At 40.4% G+C, this 23,644-nt stretch overlaps 2 pseudogenes; one reads left to right on the forward strand and one right to left on the reverse strand.

Moving 5' to 3' along the window:
- Window positions 1–412: 412 nt before the first annotated feature.
- Window positions 413–5,093, forward strand: LOC108391006 (small conductance calcium-activated potassium channel protein 2-like; annotated as a pseudogene).
- A 2,598-nt stretch (window positions 5,094–7,691) lies between these two features.
- Window positions 7,692–23,316, reverse strand: LOC108391004 (17-beta-hydroxysteroid dehydrogenase type 3-like; annotated as a pseudogene).
- Between the last annotated feature and the right edge of the window lie 328 nt (window positions 23,317–23,644).

Consider the following 23,644-nt stretch of genomic DNA (forward strand, 5'->3'; position numbering starts at 1 on the left):
ATTTTATCTATCATCTATCTATCATCTATCTATCTATCATCTATCTATCATCTAGCTATCTATCTATCATCTATCTATCTATCAATCAATCTATCTATCATCTATCTATCTATCATCTATCTATCTATCATCTATCTATCTATATCTGTTTGTTTATTAGTCAGGTTTATTGAGGTGTAATCTGTATACAAATGCACATTTATATGACAGAGATATATACAGTTTTTCTAGATGAGTAAAATTCGCACTTTCTAGTATATGGTTCTGTGAGTTTGGACAAATGCTGACAGCTGTGTAGCCACCAAGACCAGTCAAGAGACAGGACAGATCCGTACCCCCCCCCGGATTCCCCTGGGACCTTTGTTGTCCGAGTGGCCTATCTGCGGGCCAGTGCTCATTGAATGTCCGGAAGATGTCCCTGCGTCAGTGCCTTCATGTCTGAGGAGGACATTTTAAATGATGTGCTCTAAGTATGACCCATGGCCTGTTCTTTCTAAAAACTCTTGTTCCCTTTCAATTACGGAATGTTAGCAGGGTGCCTTGTCAGGAACGTTTATGCTTATTCTGAGACATTGCAATACTTCCTCAGTTGGGGATATGTCTTTACACAGATAAATATGCCTCCATTCAATGCCATCCTATCTGTATGATATTCACATGACATCTTTCAATTTCTGGGATGTGGATGACGTTCTTCGCTCATTGGCAGGGGTGATGTAGACGCTCCCCTGTTTTCATATTCCTGTGATGATTTCAACTGGCCTCTGAGGAGGTGTCTCCACCCAGTTATCTTCTCTGAAAGTGACAACCATTTATTTTTGTCAAATCTTAATAAGAAGAGGAGAGGAGAGGAAGGAGAAAAGAAGGAAATTTTCCACATACATTTTAAATCAAATGGTTAATTTGTACAAAAACATCTGCTGGGATTTTGATTGGGATTTTAGTGGGTCATACATTTGGGGGAAAGTTGACTTCTTAACCTTACTGGGTCTTCTGACCCAAGAACAAGGTGTAACTCTCCATTTTTGTGGATCTCCCTCAATTTTTCTGTGCAGTGTTTTGTAACTTGCAATGTACAGTTCTTCAACAAATATTGGTAAATGTCTTAGTATTTGGTATTGTTTTGGTTTCATATCATAAATTGTATTGGCCTTTAAATTTCATTTTCCAGTTATGTATTGCTTACATGTAGAAGCTCAGTTTTTTTTTACTGACCTCCTATCTTGAAACCTTGATAACTTCACTTCCTAGTCCCAGTTGTTTTCTCCTTCTGTAGAGAATTTGGGATTTCTATATAGTCTGTATTTGCAAAAAACTTAACGGTTATTTTATTTCTTCTTTTTCAGTATGTGTGAAAAAATTTTTCTTATTTTATTGCACTGACTGGTTCCTTTGGTACAACATTGAATAGAAATACTAGAACAGACATCCTTGTCTTATTCCCAAACTTAGAGAGGAAGCATTCAATTTTTCACTATTAAGTAGCATGTTAATTGTAGTGTGGGACTGTAATAAACATAACCTAAGATGGCCGACCAATAAAATTAGAAAAAAGACAAACAAGAACAGGATATAAAATCCCCAGAAGTGCCCGACCTAGGGGCAAGTACTAGCTGTTCTCGGAAAAAAAAGAAAAAAAAAAAAAAAAAACCCGAGTAGGCAGCTGGGCCAAACCACAAACGGTCACCCTCCTGTACGGGTGTCAAGTTCCCCCTCTGCATGCCAAATAAATCAACCAATCAGCTTGTGACAAGACATACTTCCCTGCGAGGAGGGAATAAAAGTGTGCGTACCCGTAAGTTCGGGGTCGCCTTCTCGAGAGGAGGGCGACCCCGACGCGCTGGCTCCGAATAAACCTCTTGCTTTAGCGTCGACTTGCGACCGTGAGTGTCACTGGGGAAGCGCGCCTACGGGGACGGGATTCCAAAGTCCCAACAGTAGGTTTTTCATACTCTGAAAATCCTGTTTCTTCTTAGTTTGATGAGAGTTTTTATGAGGAATGGGTGATAAAATTTGCTTGATGCTTTTTCTGTACATTTTTTGATAAACTGTTTTTTCTTTATTATGTTAATAGAATAGATTATGTGGATTGGTGTTTGATGGTTAAAACAATTTTAAATGTTTAAAGTTAAACCCACTTGATCATGATGTATTATTACTATGTATTATTGCTTTGTTTTGCAAATATTTTACTATTTTTGCCTTCATATCCCTGGGGGATATGAAAAGGAATTAGACAAAATTTTACATCTTTTATGGCAAAAACCCTCAACAAACTAGGAATAGAAGGGAAATCCTTCAACATGATAAAGGCTATTATGTAAAAACCATAGGTAGCACCATACATAATGGGGAAAGACTGTAAGCTTTTCCCCTAAGAAAAAAGGATGTTTGCTTTCATCATTTCTATTCAACATAACATAGTGCTGGAAGTTCTAATTAGAGCAATTGGTTAAGAAAAATAAATCACTGGAAAGGAAGAAATGAAAGCGCCTCTGTTTGCAATGACATGATCTGATATGTAGAAATTCATAAAGAATCCACACAAAAAAGCCCTGTTGGAGTAGGATATAAAATCAACACACAAAAATCGGTTGCATTTCTATACACTAGTAATGAACAATCTGAAAAGAAATTAAGAAAATCCCATTTACAATAGCATCAAAAAAAGAATAAAATAATTAAGAATAAATTTAAGCAAGAAGGTGAAAGACACTGAAAACTAAAACAAAACAAAACTGCAGAGAAAAATTAAACAAGACCCAGATAAATGGAAAGACATCTATATTAATGGTTTGGAAGACTTAATATTGTTAACATGACAATTCTAGCCAAAGAAATCTACAGATTGGGGGGGAGACTTGATAATATGGGTGAATGTTGTACCACATTGTTTTTCATGTGAAACCTTCATAAGAGTGTATATCAATAATACCTTAATAATAATAATAAGAAGAAGAAGAAGAAGAAGAAATCTACAGGTTCAGTGCAATCCCTATAAATTCCCCAGTGTTGTTTTTGTGGAAGTAGAAAATTCCAACCTAAAACTCATAGAATTTCAAGGAACCCTGAATAGCCAGCAATCTTGAAAAGGGAGAATAAAGTGGGAGGACTCACACTTCCTGATTTCCAAATTAACCATAAAGGTACAGTAACCAAAATAATGTGGTATTGGCATGAGACATATAGACAAATGGAAGAGGATTAAGAGTTCAGAACTAAACCCTCACATATATGATTATTTTTTTCCAATAAAGATTCCAGGACCGCTCAGTAGGGATAGAACAATCTATCCAGCAAATGGTGCTGGGATACTGGATATCCACATGCAAAAGAATGAAGTTGGATCCTTACCTTGTACCATATACAAAAATTAGGATCAATGACCTAATTATATTTAGGACCAAAATGTTTTCTTTCATTTTGTGCATTGCCCTTTCACTTTCTCTATGCTATCCTTTGAAGCACAAAACTTTTTCATTTTCTTGCAGATCAACTTATCTATTTTCCCTTTTGTTTACCTTCATTTTTAAAGTCTGTTACCACTGGTATAGAATTCTAGTTTAACACTTTTATTTTTTCTTTTCATGCGTTAAACATGTCATTCCACCATTCCAAAGCAAAAGAATGCCAGGTAAAAACACATAAAGGAGGCATGTAAGGTCTGTGGACACTGTTAAACCATCTAGCATGTGTATAATTGGAGTAGCATCAGGAGAGACGAGAACATGGGTCCAGAAGCAATTTTTAAAGAGGCAATTTTTTAGAAATTTCTCAAATGAATGAAAAACATTAACTCATAGATGGAAGAATCTCAGTGAACTGCAAGCAGTATAAAAAAAAGTGGAAAAGAAAACCACCTGAGCATTTCATGGTAGAGCTACTGCAACCAAAGAAAACGGAAATCGTGAAAATCACCCAGAGAATTACCACCTATGCCCAAAGCACTGAGCTAGGCAGACACAGGTGAAAAACGCAGCTGCCAATGTACTCAGGGAAACATGGCTAATTTACAAAAAGACAAAGCTGGTCAAAAAGACAGATCCTGCAAAAGTTAGAAAACGTCTGCGAAAATTCTTGCAGGCTCTTCATCCATTAGGAAGTGTAAAAATGGAGCAGAGGAAACTGAATGACCAAGCAAACACCTTGGTGGACCTGGCAAAGACCCAGAACATCATGTAGGACATGATTTCTGACTTAAATGAAAGGAGTGAAGACTTTGAGAAGAGGATTGTTACTGTGGAAACAAAATTAGAGACTTTGATTGGGAGCATCCACACCCTCCCTGGGCTCATCCGCCAGACCATCCGGCAGCAGCAGAGAGAGCTGATTGAAGTTCAGATGGAGAACTACAACAAGCAGGTCACCTGCAATGCTGAGCGGTCCCAGTCCTCATCCAGGAGACAGCGGTCTTCCTCTACAGTGCCACCAACTTCATCAGAGAGTAGCCAGAAGAGAATCAGTTAACCACAAAATAAGACTTTTTGCCATCATATGATCAATATTTTAGTTTTTATTGTAAAGGCCCTATGGTCTTAATCAGCGTCATCTGGGTTCTGATGTCAGAATCCTGGGAACCTGAACATTTAAGTTTTTAGGCCAAAATGAGTGAAAACTCTTTTTTTTTCTTTCAGATGCACAGAGAATGCACCTATTATTGCTGTATAGATTGTTCCTCCTGTAATTTCACTTTTTATTCATGCACTTCAGACTTTACTACTACATTGTATGATATATAATAAAAAAAAGTTAATTTCTGCAAAAAAAAAAATCATCCAGAGAAAACATCCACACTTCACTTTCAAAAGGAAAATAAGAAGAGTGTCTGACTTTTTTTTTTTTAGGAGAGCAAGGTACAGGCTTTTATTTAGAAATAAAGTGAGAGAATAGAGCTCCTGGCTCATGCCAGGAGGGGACAAGAGAGCCCACGATGGTGCGTTGTCTAGGGGTTTTATAGGCAATTGAGAATTTTTCGAGAACATCAAAATAAAAAAGGCTTAGGGGTGTGGACTTGTACCACCTGCCCTGTCCTCAAGGTGGGCTGGGTTATTGTCTGTCTGCTAGGGCTCTTTACAGTGAAGTCAGGGGTTATGCTGAGATACCCTTGCAGAACACTCAAACATTCCAGATCAAGTTGCTTCTGGCCTTTTGACCTTTAACTGATGTCACTGAAGATGTCTATATTCTTAGTCTGGTATCTTTCCCTAGAGAATTAGTGTGACCTTGACTTTGCATAATGCTTAACACAGAGTTTCATTGGGGACTTCTTTGCCCATTGTCACATTGCTTTGACTCTAAGCATTCCGCCCTGCTTTTCCCGGAGGCCCTCACCCTACTCTGACTACACTCACGGTCCCTGTCTCATTCCCCCCGCTACAGATGGAAACCCTAGCTGCTGCTAGGGAAAGGGGGTGATGACCGCTCTGGCTGCTTCATACTGAGAGGGGACACAGTGAGGGGTGCAGTTAGGTCTTCATCAGTGCTGGGTCCAGAGGCCTCAGGAGATGGGCGCATCTATCTTGGGTTCCATTTCTATTGTTTTATGGCTTCTTACTATATTGTAATCTTCTCTCAGGCACCAAGCCTCTCCGTTAGAGTTTCTATTGAGGCCAGGCTTGTGTGCAGACGATAAGACACTTCTTTTTCACGGTCTGGGGATCAAAACTGCTCCCAGTGCTTTAGAATGCAAGCCAGAGGCGTGTATGGCTTTAGACTTAAAGAGGATGCTCCCACCTCCGCAGTTAGTTATCCTGGACAAGCCCCCAAAGATGATGCCAGGGTTCTTGTTCATGAAGCTGAAGAAGGAGCTTCACAAATACTCAAGGTAGGAGAGCAAGGTACAGGCTTTTATTTAGAAATAAAGTGAGAGGACAGAGCTCCTGGCTCACGCCAGGAGGGGACAAGAGAGCCCCGAGTGTCTGACTTTTCAACAGAAACTGTGTAACTGTATTAGTTTCCTAGGGCTGCCATAACAAAGTACCACGAACTAGGTGGTTTAAACTAAGAATTTATTGTCTCATAGTTCTGAAGGCTAAAAGTCCAAAGTCAAGGTGTCAGCAGGGCCTTCCTTTCTCTCAAACCTGTAGGAGAATCTTTCCTTGTCGCTTTCAACCTTCTGACCGTGCTTGGCATTCTTTGGCAATCTCTGCCTTCATCTTTACATGGTCTTTTCTCCCTGTGTCTCTGTCTTCACATGGCCATCTTATAAGAACACCAGTCACAGTATTAGAGGTCCACCATATTCCAGTATGACTTCATCTTAACTAATTACATCGGCAACAACACACTATTTCCAAATAAGGTCACATTCCTAGGTGCTGGGGATGAGGGCTTACATGTAACTTTTTTTGGAGGGGGTAAAACAATTCAACCCATAATAGATATGAAAAGACAATGGTATGACATGTCTAAAGCACTGAAAGAGAAAATAGAATTAACCTAGAATTCTATACCAATGGCAACAGACTTTAAAAACGAAGGTGAACAAAAGTTGGATTTCATTAAAATTAAAGTTTCATGTTTCAAGGATGCTTCATAGCATAAAGTGAAAAGACAATTCACTGAAAGAAAATATTTGCAAATCATAGACTTGCATCTAGAATATATAAAGAGCTCTTGCAATTCAATAATAAAAAGACAACCTAGTTTTCAATGGACAAAGGATCTGAGTAAACATTTCTCAAAGATCCATGAATAAATCCATGAAAGGATGCTCAAGATCATTAGTCATTAGGAAAATGCAAATCAAAACCACAATGCAATGCCACTTCAATGAACTAGGTTGGCTATAATAAAAAAGATAATAAGTGTTGGCAAAGATGTAAAGAATTTTGAACTATCATACAGATGAACCACTCATGAATTCATATCCCACAGAAACTGAGAAACAATAAATGATTGCTGTTCCTTTAAGTCAGTAAATACTGGGGATACTTGTTACACAGCAATAAATAACTAACATAGTAATGTGAAACACAGCTATATCACCAAATGTATTAAATGTTAATGAAAATAAACACTCCAGTTAAAGGAAAATGTCAGGCTGGATGAAAAACAAGATCTTACTATATACTCTATATTAAAACACACTTTAATATAAAATCGCCAATGGATTTAGATTAACAGAATTTATTGTTATTAAAGTTATTAAATTATTTAAAGTATTATTTAATTTGGATGAAGAGCATTTGTACAATGCAAATACCAACCAAAAGAAAAAAAGCTGGTGTGACCATATTAATATCAGAGTAGACTTCAGATGGAAGTATTACATGAGTTCACAGGGCCACTTACAATTTACAATTTTTTCATTATTTTTATTGAGATAAAATTCACATACCACAAAGTTTACCCCTTAAATGTGTGCAACTCAAGTGATTTTTATTGTAGTCACGAAGTTTCGCCACTGTCACTGCTACAATCTTATATGAAAACTCCATCTTCCTGTCAGAGGTTTGAGATGGCTCAGTTGTCACTAAACATCCAGGTGTTCCAGAGTCCAGTTCTGTTCTGTTGGCCTGCTTGTCCGGTTGTTCCCACGTGTGGGACACGTTTGCTAACGTCAGCAGTCCCGGCCCGGGGTGGACGGGGTAGAGGGCTTGGGGGGGAGCACACAGTGACCACGCCCCTTCAACACCTTTTATCACAGAATTTTGGGATATACTAGTTCACCAACAGAGAGAAAAACTTGACTCCTCACAGACCAATTTTCCCTACCCAGAGAAAAATCCAGGAGAGCGGGCCAAGCAGCAGGAAACCCTGGGAAGGAGAGGCACTGGGGATCAGGACACGCCCCACCCTTGGGGTCCCATCTCCTCCTGTCTCTCCAGCCCAGGGGGGGCGCCCTCCCCTCCTCTGGACGCGTCCTCCATTCTGGCGACTAGGGCTCCTGGGCCGGGGAATGTCCCGCCCAGCCCTCTGCCCGTGATGGCCCCGTGGAGGCACCTGCACAGCGTGGCTGAGGCACCCGGGGGTTTAGGAGGTGAGGCCTAGTGTGTCCAAAGCCTGTCGAGCAAAGTCTTCGGAATTCATCAGAAACGGACTGAGTTTCAAGTGACTGGTCATATTTGTGTGGGCCTTAAAAGGGCTCACTGTGTGAAGAAGTGCCCTCGCACCCAGCCCACGTTCCCGGGCCCCCCACGGGTCCCAGCGCCCCACCGGCCCGGGGCTGGCTCCGGGGCTGGGATCTCAGCGCACCGCCCCGAGGCCGCGTCTCTCGTGGCCACGCCCCCGGGTCCCGGGCCCCCGCGGACACGCCCACGCAGCCGCCAGAGCCCCACCCCTCGCGAGCTGCCACTCCAGCCGCGTCCCTGGTGAGACCCGCCCCCGCGGAGGCGGGCACCTGCGTGAGGGGCCCCTGCCCGGAGTGCTCTGCGCCCACCGCCACCGAGAAGCCTCGCCCGAGGGCCTGTGGGGACGAAGGGGGCGGGTCCCAGGGCCCAGAGGCTCCCCGTGCAGACTCCTCCAGCCGCCCTCGCCCCTGACCTGCACCCGCGGCCCCGGGAGGCCCCCAGACGCACGGGTCCGCACCGTAACCCCTGACTACCTCCGTGTTCGAAACCCTCCCTCGGTTCCCTTGCGCCCACTCTCCATTCCAGCCGGGCTGCGCTCCGACTTCCCCGATCTCCTTCCCGCCTCACGTGCTCTCTTGATCCCTAGTCGCGCTTCTCTTAGAAAAATCTGCTGTGTCCACTGGACTGCGTACCCGATGTCTGGGACCTACTCATGGCCCCAGACTCCGGCGGCACGTCCCACACAAGCATCCAGGCCTTTTCACCATAACCTTGGATGCCAGAGCCAAGGGCTACAGCAGGGCGTTCAGCGTGGCCGGACAGCCCGGCGGGTCCGCGGGGTCTGGGTACCTTAGATGCTGAGTACGTTGCTAACCGTGGATACGGTCTCCTGTCGGCCATTGAAGAGATGTTGATGCTGATGCCTTTGCGCCTGGAAGAAAAAGCGCCGGTTGGAAGGTGGTCGCTGCCTACGGGGAACAGAGGGACCAGGGGATCCCCACCCCTACCCCTTGGCTCACGCCCTAACCTAGGAAACGCCGGAGGGAAAGGGAAGGGCTGGACGCAGTGGGACAGCCGAAGAAAGGGAAGAAGTCCGGAGGTTGGCTGGAGGAGGATCCGACTGGAAGAGTAAGAAATTGCCTCTTACCTGGTGGCCATTTGGGGAATTCGAGTCATCTGCAGAGAAGAGCGGGGATGGCCCGTCTTTCCCTTTCCACTTCCTCCGCCTGCCCCCTCCTCCTCAAGTTCAGCCCCATCCCTCCGACACCGTCCCCGGAGAGCCGCCTCCACCCAGGCCCAGTGCTGGGGTCTGCTGGGGACTGCCCGGAGGGGTCAGAGCCGTGCTGGCCTTGGCCCAGCCCCTCCTAGCCCAGTCCTACCCGGACCACGGACATCGTGTTACGGTTTATAACATCCGAGAGTCTCCGGGGAAGAAGGTAGAGCCCCTCAGTCCTTCCTCCCACCAGCCCTGCCACAGCTCCCACATTTTCTTATTTCCGAGCTTATTTTCCTTTTAACAAGGAACACATTTTTTAAAAGTAGTACCTACCAAAATTTAAAGTGACAGACTCTGACCCATCAAGTCCGCGTGAGGGAATGTATTCCTCTTCTAGATGCACATGTAGGAAATGACTGTGTCCAAAGATATCCATGGCAACATTACTTGGAGCTGCACATACAGGAAACATCCTGAGGGTCCATCGATAGAGGAATGACTACGGGAACACAGTGTAGGCAATGGACTGAGAGCAAGTAAAAAGGGTGGGTGACCTGTTTCTCTGATTGGACCGATCCCTGAAAGAGAGGCATGCTTGTAAAAGGCAAAGTGCAGTATAGTAGCCGGTCTGCCATCTGGATAAAATGTGTGTATGTATATATACACACACATACACATACATGCTCCTATATGCATTGAGAAAAAAATACCATGTTTTTAATTGGGGGTCACTTTTGGGAGGTGAGATTGAAGAAGGGAGAGTTTCACCTTCATTTCATAAGCTATTCCTTTGGATTTTTCAGTCTGTAAACTTGTTATGAAACTATGCCATGCACACCCCGAAGCCCACAAACCTTTAGTGTAAGAAATGAACACAAATCTTTAACCTCTACCTATATGAAGAAATAATGTCATTGGCAGTTTCTAGACTCTTTGGCTCTTGCAGTCCTTACTCGTGCCTCCTCCCTAGTTCACCTCTGTCCTGACCTCCAAACTTTCTAAAACAGTTTTGGCCAATTCTGAACCTTATACAAATGGAATCATACAGTACGTACTCTTGAATCTCTGGCTTTGTCTGCTAAACATTATAAGATTCACTCATGTTGTGTGTAGTGGAAGTTCATTCATGTTCATTGCTATAATTTTCCATTGTGTGACTATAGCATGCCTTGCTTATCTAATTAACCATTGATTGATATTTAGGTTGTGTCTGGGTTGGGGCTGTCTTGAGCAATTTGTCTAGGGACACTGTCTTTTCGAGCCCATGTGGACTCATATATAACTCATATTCTACTATATATATATATATTTTTTCTTTCTAAATACAAGCCCCTTGTTGGTTATGTGTGCTGCAAATATCTTCTCCCAATGTGGCCTGCCTCTTCACTCTCTTATTGTGTCTTTGAATGAGTAAGAACTCTTAATTTTAATGTAATCCAGTTTATTGATCCCTTCCTTCATGGCTTATGCATTTTGATTTTTGTTTAAGAAATCGCTCCCAATCGTAATTACGTGAGGGGATGGATGTGTTTACTAACCTGATTGTGATAATCATTTCACAATATATACACATAACAAATCATGTTGTATACCCTAAACTTACACAATGTTATATGTCAGTTATATCTCAATAATGCTGGGAGAATAAAAGAAAACTCTTTCTGCTCTCCATGGTCATGAAATCATTCTTGTAAATTACCTAAAAGTTGACTTCATATTTAGATCCATAATCCAAGAGGAGATGATTTGTGTAGGGTGTGAGGTAGGGCACAAGTTTCACTTTTCCCCATATGCATATATCCACTTGATTTACTCAGAGATAGCCTTTCCCCCCACTGATTGATCTGGTCTTACCCTCTATCATTGTACCAACATCATACTGTCTTACAGGGCTTTATAATAATTCTTGTTATCAGTTAGAGTTTTTCCTCAAGATGCTCTTGGCCCTTTGCATGTCCATATAAATTTGACAATTAGCTTGTCAGTTTACACAAAAGAATCTGCTGGGATTTTATTTGAGATTGCATGAAATTTGTTGAAAGTTCCTTTATCACACTGAACCTGCCAGTTGCTACATATGGTCTACAATAGAGATACAAAGTATATCCCTCACTTAATTTAGGTCTTTTAAATTTTCTCTTAATGTTTTAAGATCTTCTTCATGGAAAGCAGGTCTTACATGTTTTCTTTCAGACTGATTTCCAGATATTTGATGGCCCTTACTACTACCATAAATCTTACCTTAAAAAAATTACTTTCTAGTTATTCATTACTAGAATATAGATATAAAATTCACTGAGTGGATTAATAAATTCTTATTGACTGCATATACAATCTCATTATATGTGAATGATGACAATTATATTTCTTCCTTATAACTTTGATTTACTGTTTTACCTATTCCACTAGCTAAGATCTCCCATAAAATGTTAAAATAGAAGAAGTCATAGCAGACTTTCTTGTCTTATTCCCAATCTCATAGAAAAAGCATTTAATATTTCATCATTACATATGATGCTAGTTGCAGATTCTTTAAATATTGTTTTATCGATTAAGGCTGTTTCCTTCTATTCCCGGTTTGCTTTTAAAAAAAAACAACAAATGTATATTAATTCTTGGCAATTAATCCTTACTTTCTCCGTATCTATTCAGATAGATGATCATACGATTTTTCTCCTGTTTTTTCCTGTTAATGTGGTGAATTAGAAAGATTAATTTTCAAATTCTGCATCATCCTTGCATTCCTGGAGTAAAGTTCACTTGATCATGACATATGTAATTCTTCTTGTACATCATAGGGCTTGGTCAGCTAATCATTTTGTTTAGGATATTTGCCTTTATGTTTCTGAGAGACATTAGGCTCTAATATTCTTTCTTATAATTTCCTTGTCAGGTTTTGGTATGATGGTTATACGTCCTCACAAAATGAGTTGGAAAATGTGTACTGTTTTTCTAGTCTTTGAAACAGTTTGGATAAGGTTGTCATCACTTTGTATTTAAATTTTGGTAGCTCACTGATAAAGGCATCAGGGCCTGGAGCTTTTATTTATGGGAAGGTTTTAAATTTTAATTTGTTTTTAAACTCCCTATTGAAGAATAATATAGATCTTGAGATGTGCTGATATCACAGGTATGTAATAGCTCATTGAATTTTCACAAACTTGATACTGCTGTGTAACCAGCATCTAGATTTTAAAAAATAGAATTATCAGCTCCCAGGAAGTTCACATCCATTTGCCCTTCCAAACACTACCCCTCCAAGAGAAACCACTATTGTAAGGAGGTTTTACAATATGGATTCAATTTCTTTAACAGACGTAACACTAGTCAGATATTAGATATTCCATTTCTTCTTGTATTTGTTTGAATACATCATGTTTTCTAGGAAATAGCTGAAGTAATCTAAAATTTCTAATGTTAGTCATTAAGTTTTAGTAGAACCTTCCTACATTTTTAAGATCTCCAGTGATATCCTTATTTTTCATTCTGATACCTGTCCCTTCTTTCCCTCTTTTCTTGATCAATCTTATAGGGTTTTGTCAATTTTATTGGTCTTTCAGCACAGATTTTTTACTTTCTAAATCCTCTGTTTTGGAAGTTTGCATTCTGGTACATTAATTTCTGCTCTTATCTTTATGATTGCCATCCATATATTCTTTTATGTTCTTTTTCTAAATTCCTGAGGTGGTATTTAAATAATTGATTTCAACCATCTATTTAATGCATGCATTTAAGGTTATATATTTTCTTTGCTTCCGACAAATTTGATGTGCAGCGTTTTATTATCATTCAGTTCAAAATGTTTTCTAGCTTTTATTATTACGTGTGACCTAGGGATTTTTATAAGACTATGTTATTTAATTCCCAAACACATCAGTGTCTCCCAGTTTTTAAAATAATGTATTTCTAGCTTAATTTCACTATGAAAAGAGAACTAGTCTATCATTTGGAGCTTCTGAAATTTGTTAAAATTTCTTTATGGCCCAGCAAATATCCGATTTTGTGCAGTGTTCCATACCGTCAAGAAAATAATTCATAATCTGCATTTGTTATATGTTAAGATTTTCCCTATGACTTTGGTTTTCAGCATTTTACTAAGACATGCTTAATGTAGTTTTGTTTTTAAAATGCTCAGGGGTCATAGTGATTCTAGGATGTGATTGATACTTTCTATTTTTTGTCAGTACTGCACAATAGTTAGCCATTATGTTTTTAAACCTTACATTATCCCCATTTGCTCTATTTTCTCCTCTGGGACTGCCTGAGTAGGAAGGTCAGAGTTCAAGAGTTAACATATTACAATACTCAGAGTACCCATTTCAACAACAACAAAAAATTATAAAACACACAAAGAAACAGGAAAGTACTGCCCATAAATAGCAAAACCAAAACAAACAAAAATAAAAACAAACAAAACTTCACAGAAACTATCCCTGAGGAAACCCAGACAATGGAATTACTCATCAGATATACTGCAAATGTCTTAAAATGTTCCATAAGCTAAAAGAAACCAGAGGAAATAAAACTAACAGGTATTAGAAAAATGACATATGAAGAAATAAGAATACCAATAAAGAAAGCAGTTATAAGAAGGAACCATGTAGAAATTCTGCAGCTAGCTGAAAATTTAAATAACTGAAATGAAAAATCCACTGGGGGGTAGAATTAGTTCAACAGCACATTTGAGCAGGTTGGGAGAAAAATCAGCATTCTTGAAGATAAGACAATTGAGAGTATCCAGCCTGAAGATTAAATATGCATTGAAAATGTTCAGAGAAAATAAAATAAAAACTGAACAGAGCCTGAGGGACCTGTGGGATACCATCAAACATGCCAGTATCCATATCATTGAGTCCCTACAAAGACGAGAGGAAAAGGAAAGAGCAGAAATACATTTGAAGAAAAAGTAACAAAACACTTCCCAGGTCTCATGAAATATACATAAGTAATGAGTTCAACAAACACCAAACGGGATAAACTCAAAGAGAACCACATCAAGACACATTATAGTCAAACTGCCAAAATCCAAAGACAGAACATTTACTTAAAAAAGGCAAGAAAAAAGTGACCCATCATGAATAAACGTCCTAAGTAGAATTAATAGCTGATTTCTTATCAGAAACTATGGAGGCCAGAAAGCAGTGGGATAACATATTTAAAGTCCTAAAAAACAAAAACAAAAAACCTGTCAACCAAGAAGTCTATGCCCAGCAAAACTATCATTCAAGAGTGAGGGAAAAATTAAGACATTCTCAGCTAACGAAGATAATACCTGTAGACTTTTCTTATAAGAAATACTAAAGGGAGTCCTTGAGGCTGAAAGAAAACAAGACGAAACAAAACAAAATACTAGAAAACAATAAAAGCCATAAGAAGAAGTAAAGAAACAAATTAAGATAACTACAGGTAAATAGCAATACCAGCATTATCATTTTGGTTTGTAACCCCTGTTTTTGCTACATGATTTAAAAAGTAAATGAGTAAAACAATCTATTATATATTTATTTATGTTAATGGTCACACAATGTATGAAGATGTAACCTGTGACAATAATAATATAAATGAAAGATGGATATGTACGCAGGAGCAGAGTGTTTATGTACAATTGAAATAAGCTGGTATTAATAAAGTGAGTTTGTTTTAAGTTTAGGATATTAATTGTATTACCCAGGTAACAACAAAGAAAATAAATTTTAAAATATATAGAAAAGGAATGAAAAAGGGAATCAAACGGTACTCTATAAAAATAAAAACAAAGTTGGTAGGAATAGAAGGTGAAAATCACCATACAGAAAATAAACAACTAAATGGCAGAAGCAAATCCTTCCTTGTCAGTCATTACTTTTTTTTTTTGGTATCGTTAATGTACAATTACTTGAACAACATTATGGTTACTAGACTCCCCCTATTATCAACTTCAATGATTACTTTTTACAAATGGATTAAACTCTCCCATCAAGAGACAGAAATTTACAGACTGGGTTTTAAAATGTCACCTAGTTATATGCTATCTACAGATAAGAATCACAAAGACAGATACAAAGACGCAAAGATATTGAAAGTAAAAATAAAAAGAAAAGATAAAATCATACAAATAGTGATCAAAAGAGATCTGGAGTGGCTGTAAATTTGTTAGACAAAATAGACATTAAGTTTACGAAAGACAAAGAAGGACATTATATATTTTTTAAAAGTTCAATGCAGCAGGAAGATATAACAATTATAAACATATATAGACCTAATAGATCCCCCCAAAATGAAGCAAAACACAATATATAAAAAATTCAAAATGGATCAGAGCCCTAAATGTAAGGGCTAAAATTATAAAACTCTTAAAAGAAAACATAAGGGAAAAGCTTTAAGACATTGGATTTGGCAATGATTTCTTGGATATGACACCAAAAGCACAAGCACCAAAATAAAAATAAACTGTACTTCATTAAGATTAAAACCTTTTGTGCATTAAAAGACACCATCAACAAAGTAAAAAGGCAACTCACAAAATGGCAGAAAATACTTGCAAATCATACATTTGGTAAGGGATTAATATCCATAATATATGAAAAATTTCTACAACTCTTAAACACCAATGGGGTCAAAGGTTAAAATCACAAAGGAAATTTAAAAACACTTGGAGACAAATGAAAATGAAAACACAACATACCAAAACTTATTGGATTCAACAAAAACAGTGTTAATGCTGAAATTTATAGCTGTAAATGCTAACTTAAAAAATGAAAAAAATCTCAAATCAATAACTTAACTCATCACTTAAGGAACTAGGAGAAGAACAAACTAAACTCAAAGCTAACAGAAGAAAATAAATGAAGATTAGAGAAAAATAAAAGAGAATAGAAAAATAATAAAGAAAATCAATGAAACCAAAAATTGGTTATTTGAAAGGATTAACAAAATTGACATTTATCTAAATTGACTAAGAAAAAAAACTGAAATTACTAAAATCAGAAGTAGGACATTACTACTGATTCTTCAGAAATAAAAAGGATTATAAGAGAGCACAATGAACAATTGTATGCCAAATTGTATAATATAGATGAAACAGACAAATTCCCAGAAACAAAGAACTTACCATGACTGAATCAGAAGAAAGAGAAAATCTGAATAGACCATAACTAGTAATGAGACTGAATTGGTAATCAAAAACTTCCCAAGGAAGAAAATGCTTGGACATAGGGCTTCACTGATTAATTCTACCACACATTTAAAGAAGAATGAATGCCAGTTCTTCTCAAACTCTTTCAAAATTGAAGAGGTGGAATACTTCCAAACTTCTATGAGGCTAGCACTGCCCTGATACCAAATCTCGACAAAGACACGACAAGAAAAGAAATCTACAGACCAATATCACTTATGAATACTGGATGCAAAAATCCTCAACAAAACACTAGCAAACTGAATTCACCACTGAACACACAGACTAAACAGAAACTGAATACACTGGCCAAGTGGGATTTCTTCCTGGAATTCAAGTATGGTTCAATATACAAAAATTGTCTAATGTAATACAACAGAATGCTGGGAGAATAAAGGAAAAGCCACATGATCTCCTCAATTGATGCATAAAAAGCACTTGACAAAATTCCACACCCTTTCTGTCCATCAATAGATGAATGGGTAAAGAAGATGTGGTACATATACACAATGGAATATTATTCAGCAATAAAAAGTAAAATAAATCCTGCCATTTGCAACAACAGGGATGGATCTAGAGGGTATTATGCTCAGTGAAATAAACCAGGCGGAGAAAGACAAATACCATATGATTTCACTTATTTGCGGAGTATAAAAACAAAGCAAAACAGAAGGAAGAAAATAACAGAAGACTCATAGACGCTGAGAAGGGACTAGTGGTCACCCAGGGGGAGGGGTTGGGGCCAGTGGGGGTGAGGGTTAAGGGGATAAAGGAGCCTGACAATTTGCAGTCACAATATAAATTGGTCATGGGGATGATAGTACAGCATGGAGAACATAGTGGTTACCAAGGGGGAGAGGGAGGAGAACTGTTGAACCATTGTGATATATATTTGATAATTTAAAAAAATTCAACACCCTTTCATTATTAGAACACTCAACAAACTAAAATAGAAGAACCTCAACACAATACAGATATGAATAATAAACACATGACAAGCGCACAGCTAACATCATATTCAATGGTGAAATATCTAAACCATTTCCTGCTTTTACTATTTCTATTCAACGTAGCATTGGAAAGATTACCCAGAGCAATTAGGCAAGAAAAAGAAACCAAAGGCATCCAAATTGCGAAGGATGAAGTAAAATTATCTCTGTTCACAGATAATATGATCTTATATGTAGAATATCTTAAAGATTCCACCAAAAAATGTGAGAACTAATAAACTAATTCACAAAGCAGCAGAATACACAATCAACACAAAAAGTCAGTTGCATTTCTATACATTAACAAGTAAGATTTCAAAAGGGAAGTTATGGAAACAACTCCATTTACAATAGCATCAAAAGGAATAAATATACTTAGGAATTAACCAGGGAAGAAAGACATACATACTGAAAACTACAAAACAGTTCTGAAAGAGATTGGGTAATTGGAAAGACATCTCATGCATATGAATTTTAAGACCTAATATTGCCAAGATGTCATACTACCCAACGCAATCTATAGATTCAATTCAATCTCTCTCAAAATCCGAACAGCATATTTTGCAAAATAGCAAAAGCCACCCTAAAATTCATATGGCATCTGAGACCCTGCATAGCCAAACTAATCTTGCATCCATCATTTCCACTTTGGGTACATGTCCAAAAGAATTCAAAGCAAGGGACACAAACACATATTTGTATACAATGTTCATAGAGGCAAAATTCACAATAGCTGAAAGGTGGAAATAACCCAAGTGTCCATCAGTGGATGAATGGATAAAGTAAATGCGGCATATACATACAATGGAATATTGTTCAGCCTTGAAAAGGAAGGAAATTGTGACATGCTACAACATGGATGAACCTTGAAAATATTACGTTAAATGAAATAAAGCTAAAGAAATAACTATGATTCCACTTATCTGAGGTACCCGGAATGGTCAAATTTATAGAGACAAAAAGTAGAATGGTGATTTCCAGGAGCTGGGGGGAGGAAGGAATGGGGAGTTATTGTTTAAGGGGGACAGGGTACATTGAGAAAGTTCTGGAGACAGGTGGAGGTGATAGTTCCACAACAATGTGAATGTACATAATGCACTACACTGTACACTTAAATATAGGCTAAAATGGCAAATTCTACATTACATATATTTGCCACAGTAAAAAATGGAAAAATAAAAGGAATGAAGTTATGGCATTTGCTGCAACATGGATGAAATTGAAAATACTGTGCTAAGTGAAAGAAGTCAAACACAAAAGGAAAATATTTTGTGACTTTATGAGGTATCTAACATCAGCATATTCATCGACACAGAAAGTAGAATACAGGTTACCAGAGAATGGTGTAAGGAAGACTGGGGAATGTCTGTTTAATGGGTCCAGAGTTCCTGTTTGGGATGCTGAAGTATTTTTGGAAATGGGAAGTGATGACAGTCGCACAACATTGTGAATGTACTTAATGTCACTGAACTGTAGACTTTAAAATGGTTAAAATGGTAATGTTTATGTTTTATATAAATGGCACAAAGAATTTAAAAAATCTGTGATGATAATTCTTGGTCCCCTGTGGACCTGTCTACATTTTTATTATTTCTTGTGTTTTCAGTCATGATTTCTCTTCTAATATTTCTGGGCATATTTTGTTGAGTGCTGGATATTTAATATAAACAAATGTATTGCTAGTTTGGGGCTCTGGACCATATTGTTTTCCTCTGAAGATGGTGGTTGAGTTTTTTTCGCTTTTTTGTCCTTTCATTTTTGCTTTTTCCAGGCAGTTAAACTAGAGGGCGCTGAAAGATCAAACCTTAATCCCCACAGAGATTAAGATCGTCTGAAACCTAAAGAGGCTTGAATTCCTGTGAAGCCTAGTTTATTTCTACTTTACCCTAGCTCCTAGATTATAGTGCTCCAGAGTCTCAATCAAAAGCCTGGGTTATTTTCCAAGATTTTGAACTCCCTTATTTGTTGCAGCACCAACAGTATGTTGAAAGCTCTGCTTAACTTCTTAAACTCAGACATCTTGAAGGGAAATGTTGCTGCGAATGTCTGATTTCTTGGATTCCCTCTGCTCTCCAATTTTGGTGCTACACTTCTTTACTGCCTTTCTTCTATGATGTCTTCAAACAGCTATTTTGAAAACATTTTAGCCAGCTTCCCTAATTGTTCTCATTTGCAGGATTTGCATCAAACAACTTCCTCTAACACCAGAGGTAGAATGCATAGCTAGCCTCTCTTAAATTTTATAAAATGAGCATATGCATGACTTTTTAAATAACAGTAGTTAAAATTAAAAAGTTTTAAACCATCCTACTCTTTTGTCTTGTCTGTGTGTAATAACAATAGCCAACATTTATGGATCACACAACTTAGGTTTATGTGCTTTATTGTATACCCCATTGTCGTAACTGCCCCATGAGGCCAGCAAAAATATTTATTCCCATTTTATAGATAGGAAACTGAGGCTCAAAGAAATGTCATTTATCCAAAGTCACATAACTGATGGAAAACAGATCTGAATATTTTATCATCCATGCATCCTTTCCCAGGAGACTACTAGAGGATATGCTCCAACATAATGAGGGATCAAACTAAAAAAACACTATGCCATGTGAGAGAGAAGACAGAGGCTTCCTGGGAGAAAGATAAAGGGAGGTCCCAGGATTCACAGCAGAGGGTTACCATTCCAGACAGAAGACAGAAAAGGCTCTTGGAGAGATTTTTCAAGAAGATGAAATTACTTGAACTTTTTCATATTTTTGGATTACAGTTTGGAGTTGAAGTAGCAATAAGTATATAGTAAACCAAGCAGATGAAAAAGTATGACTAACTTCAGGGAGAATAAAACCTTATTAAAGAAAGGAAAAAAATCATCAGAGTCTTCCCCTATACAGAATTTTATTGTTGTTAACAGCCATTTGATCAATAAATATGAGAGATGCCCTCACAAAAAAAAAAAAAGTACAGACTTCCAATTGTAAAATAAATAAGCAGGATGTAATGTATAGAATAAGGAATATAGTCAAAATATTGTAACAACTTTGTATGGTGATAGCTGGTAGCTAGAATTATCATGTATATAAATGTTGAATCACTGTGTTGTACACCTGAAACTAATGTAATACTGTGTCAACTACCCCTTAATAAAAAATAATTATCTACAAAAAAATCATCATAGTTTACTACATGGCTCAACGGTAGCCAGTGTTTTCATATGTGCAGTAATGTGATTCTGAAATCACATCTATGAATTACAGTGGGGGATGGGAGGCCTGGGAGGGTGTTCATTTGTGGTGTGGACACAGGTATCTGTGAATGAGAAATAATCCTCATTTTCCATTGTGGGAGTCGCCAGATAAGAGCTAAAACTGAGAAATCAAGATGTCATTAAAAGCATGAGTTATCATTTTTAAAAAGCTGAGAGTGGTAGCTTCTAGGGCAGTGGTTCTCAGCCAGGTGTGATTTGTTCCCTGCGGCGTATTTGACAGTACGTGGAGATATTTTTGGTTATCACAGCCGGAGAGCAGGTGCTCTGGGCATGTACTGGGTAGCGATCAGGGAAGCTACCAGACATCCTACAAAGCACAGTCAGCCCCCGCTCCAACAAGGAGTCATGGGCCCCAAATGTCAGCAGGCAGATGTCAAGAAACCCTGCCCTGTGGAACAGGAAATGAGAATGGAGGATGCCATTTTCTCGTCGAACTACCTTTGAAGAACTCCTGACTCTACAACTTGGATTTTTTTTTTAAACTAAATATTTAGTAAAAGAGGTCAGCAGCTGAAACTGAGGAATAAAAGACCATGTGGTTCCCACCAGAAGAAGTATAGGGATAGGCGTACAGGGGATGAACAGAAAAGAAGCCAGAGGTTCAAGAATGATCCTAAATAAAAATTTAGAAAACCACACGCTCCACTGGCAGGCACTGGTTTTCCCATGTGGGTCATTCCCCCTTCAAGTTGGCACTGGGGAGGATAAAAGGGCAGAACCCAATTCCACTTGAACAGTTACATGGGTTGGGCACTACAGAAGGGTGGCCCATGAAAGGGGACCTCCTTCACATCCTAAACCACAGATTTGTAGCTTTTGAGACCATTTTACAGCGGAAAGCGATGAAGTACCTTGTTCTAACAGAGCTAGTGTACTGTGTGAGTCTTCCGACAGAGGGCAGTAGTGTAAGGAAGCGGTGCTAGGCGGGCCAGCGCTCCGTTTGACTCACTTTGGCTATGTTCTCACACTCGAGTAGCTTCTGCAAGCGGTCTGCAATATCTTATGCCCACATATTCACGGAGCGAGAGGGGACAAGTCTGTGTCACCCCAACAGTCCCAGGGAGACCGGAGGGGGTGGTGGGGCGGAGGGCGACCATAAGACGGTTCCGAGTCAGGTGAGCATGGAGCTGTTTGGGACAGGTGTGGGGACATTCCCAGCGCTCCCATCTCCAGGTCCTTCACTCCCGCCTCAATGGCCTCGTAGATCTCCAAGTCCCCGGTGAAGTCGGCCTGGATGACTCGTGTGATCCTGCCATGAAGCCGCTCTGGGAAGGGGGCCAACAGGAGCCCGGCTCTAAGCTGGAATCTAGTCCAGTTCCGCCCCTATCCCACCCTTGTCCCAGGTCAGCCCTATGCCCTCCACCAACTTCCCGGGCCCCAAGTGCGGCCGGAGCCCTTTCCTCCTACACCTGCCCCGCCCTGACCACGCCCCGGCCACGCCCCCGTCTGCCCCCCGCCGCTCCTGAACTTTCCCAGCCCGGCCTCTCGGCCTGTCTCCTTTGCCTGGTGCTTCAACTTGCTCAGGTTTCGACTGATGAGAACAACGTTCAGACCTCTCCGCGCGAGCTGCAGGAGATTTACTTATTTAATCACTAATTCCACAAATACGTACTGTATGCTACTGCGTGCCGCAGTGTTGTAGGCTCTGTGGAGAAGTGTGAATGAACAACAGGCAAAAACAAAAGCCGGCCTTCGTGGATCATGCGTTCCAGGGAAGACTATTCCCCGCGGACGCAATAGCTCGAAAGTAAACTCCAGGAGGGCAAGGGCTTTTATTTACTAAATCTATTTTTTTTTCACTGCTGTAGCCCCAGCATCGACACATATAAGTTGTCAATAAATATGTTTTGACTGAATAAATCAGGGCAATGATGGGAGAACGTCAAGGGACTGTAGAAGCCCAGTGTAAACACTTCTTGCCCCAGCCTGGTGAGCAGAGGGAAGGCTTCCTGGAAGAGAGGACATCTGAGGGCCCAGATGATGCACACAATTCTCAGTTTAGTGGGGGGAGCTGACAGCAGGCAGACAGACAGGAGAAGCCCCCACCACCCACTAGGCTCCAAGTCCTGGTTCACCTCGTGTGCATAGGCCTTGCCAATGCCGCTGGTGGCTCCTGTCACCACTAGAGAAGAGAGAAGGGGGAACAGCAGGAGGGCCAGGCCGCCACTGCCCTGCCCAACCTCAGCCCACCCCAGATCCTTCCCCCTGCTGCCTCTCCACGCTCCCTCCAGGCCCTTCTTGCGCCTCTTCCAGGAAGCCCTCTCACTGACACCTAACCCCTCCCTGTTCTTGTCCTCATCCTTCATCTGCCCAGGTCTCTGACACCTGCTCCCCACATCTGTACGGTTTTGAGGACTGTATGCCTCCCACGCCGGCCTCTCCCTGGTCATCCCACCCTTCATCGCTCTTGCTTCCAGGAGTCCCCCGGCCTCTGCCCTGATTGGGGGGCCCTCACCTGTCACCTGTCCTCGTTCCTGCGGTCCCTACTCCTACCTGTCGGGCGGAGCTCTTGCCTCTTACCTGCCCAGGCTCCGCGCGCCCGGAGCCAAGGGGCTCCCCGGCATGCCTGTGGTAGCAGGTAAACATAGACTTGTGTAGCCCGCCCCACAGGCGGCCCACAGAAGCAGGTACACGGCGGTGACCGCCCCCAGCACTCTCAGCGCGTCCCACCCTGACTCCATTGCATCCCTCTAGTTACCCGTCCTGGGCCAAAATTAGGCTGCCTAGTGCCCCAGCTATTTCAACCCCCGCTTGGCTGCTTCGCGCTAGCCCCTCCCACACTGCCCGTCACACATTGGGCCCGCCCCTCACTCAAGCCACGCCCCCAGCTTTATCCTACGAGGCGGCGGTCACTCCCATCAGCCCTAGCGCCGCCCCTTACTATCTAATTAGGCCACCCTGGGCTTAATGTCCGCCCGGACCTTGCAGGCGCCGCAGTTTCCGCTGCGCTCACCCGACAGGACCGGACAAAGGGTGCCCGCAGACGCCCTTTGCTTGGGTCGCTGAACT

This window comes from Manis javanica, chromosome 17, assembly GCF_040802235.1.
Source record: "Manis javanica isolate MJ-LG chromosome 17, MJ_LKY, whole genome shotgun sequence".
Lineage (NCBI taxonomy): Eukaryota > Metazoa > Chordata > Mammalia > Pholidota > Manidae > Manis > Manis javanica.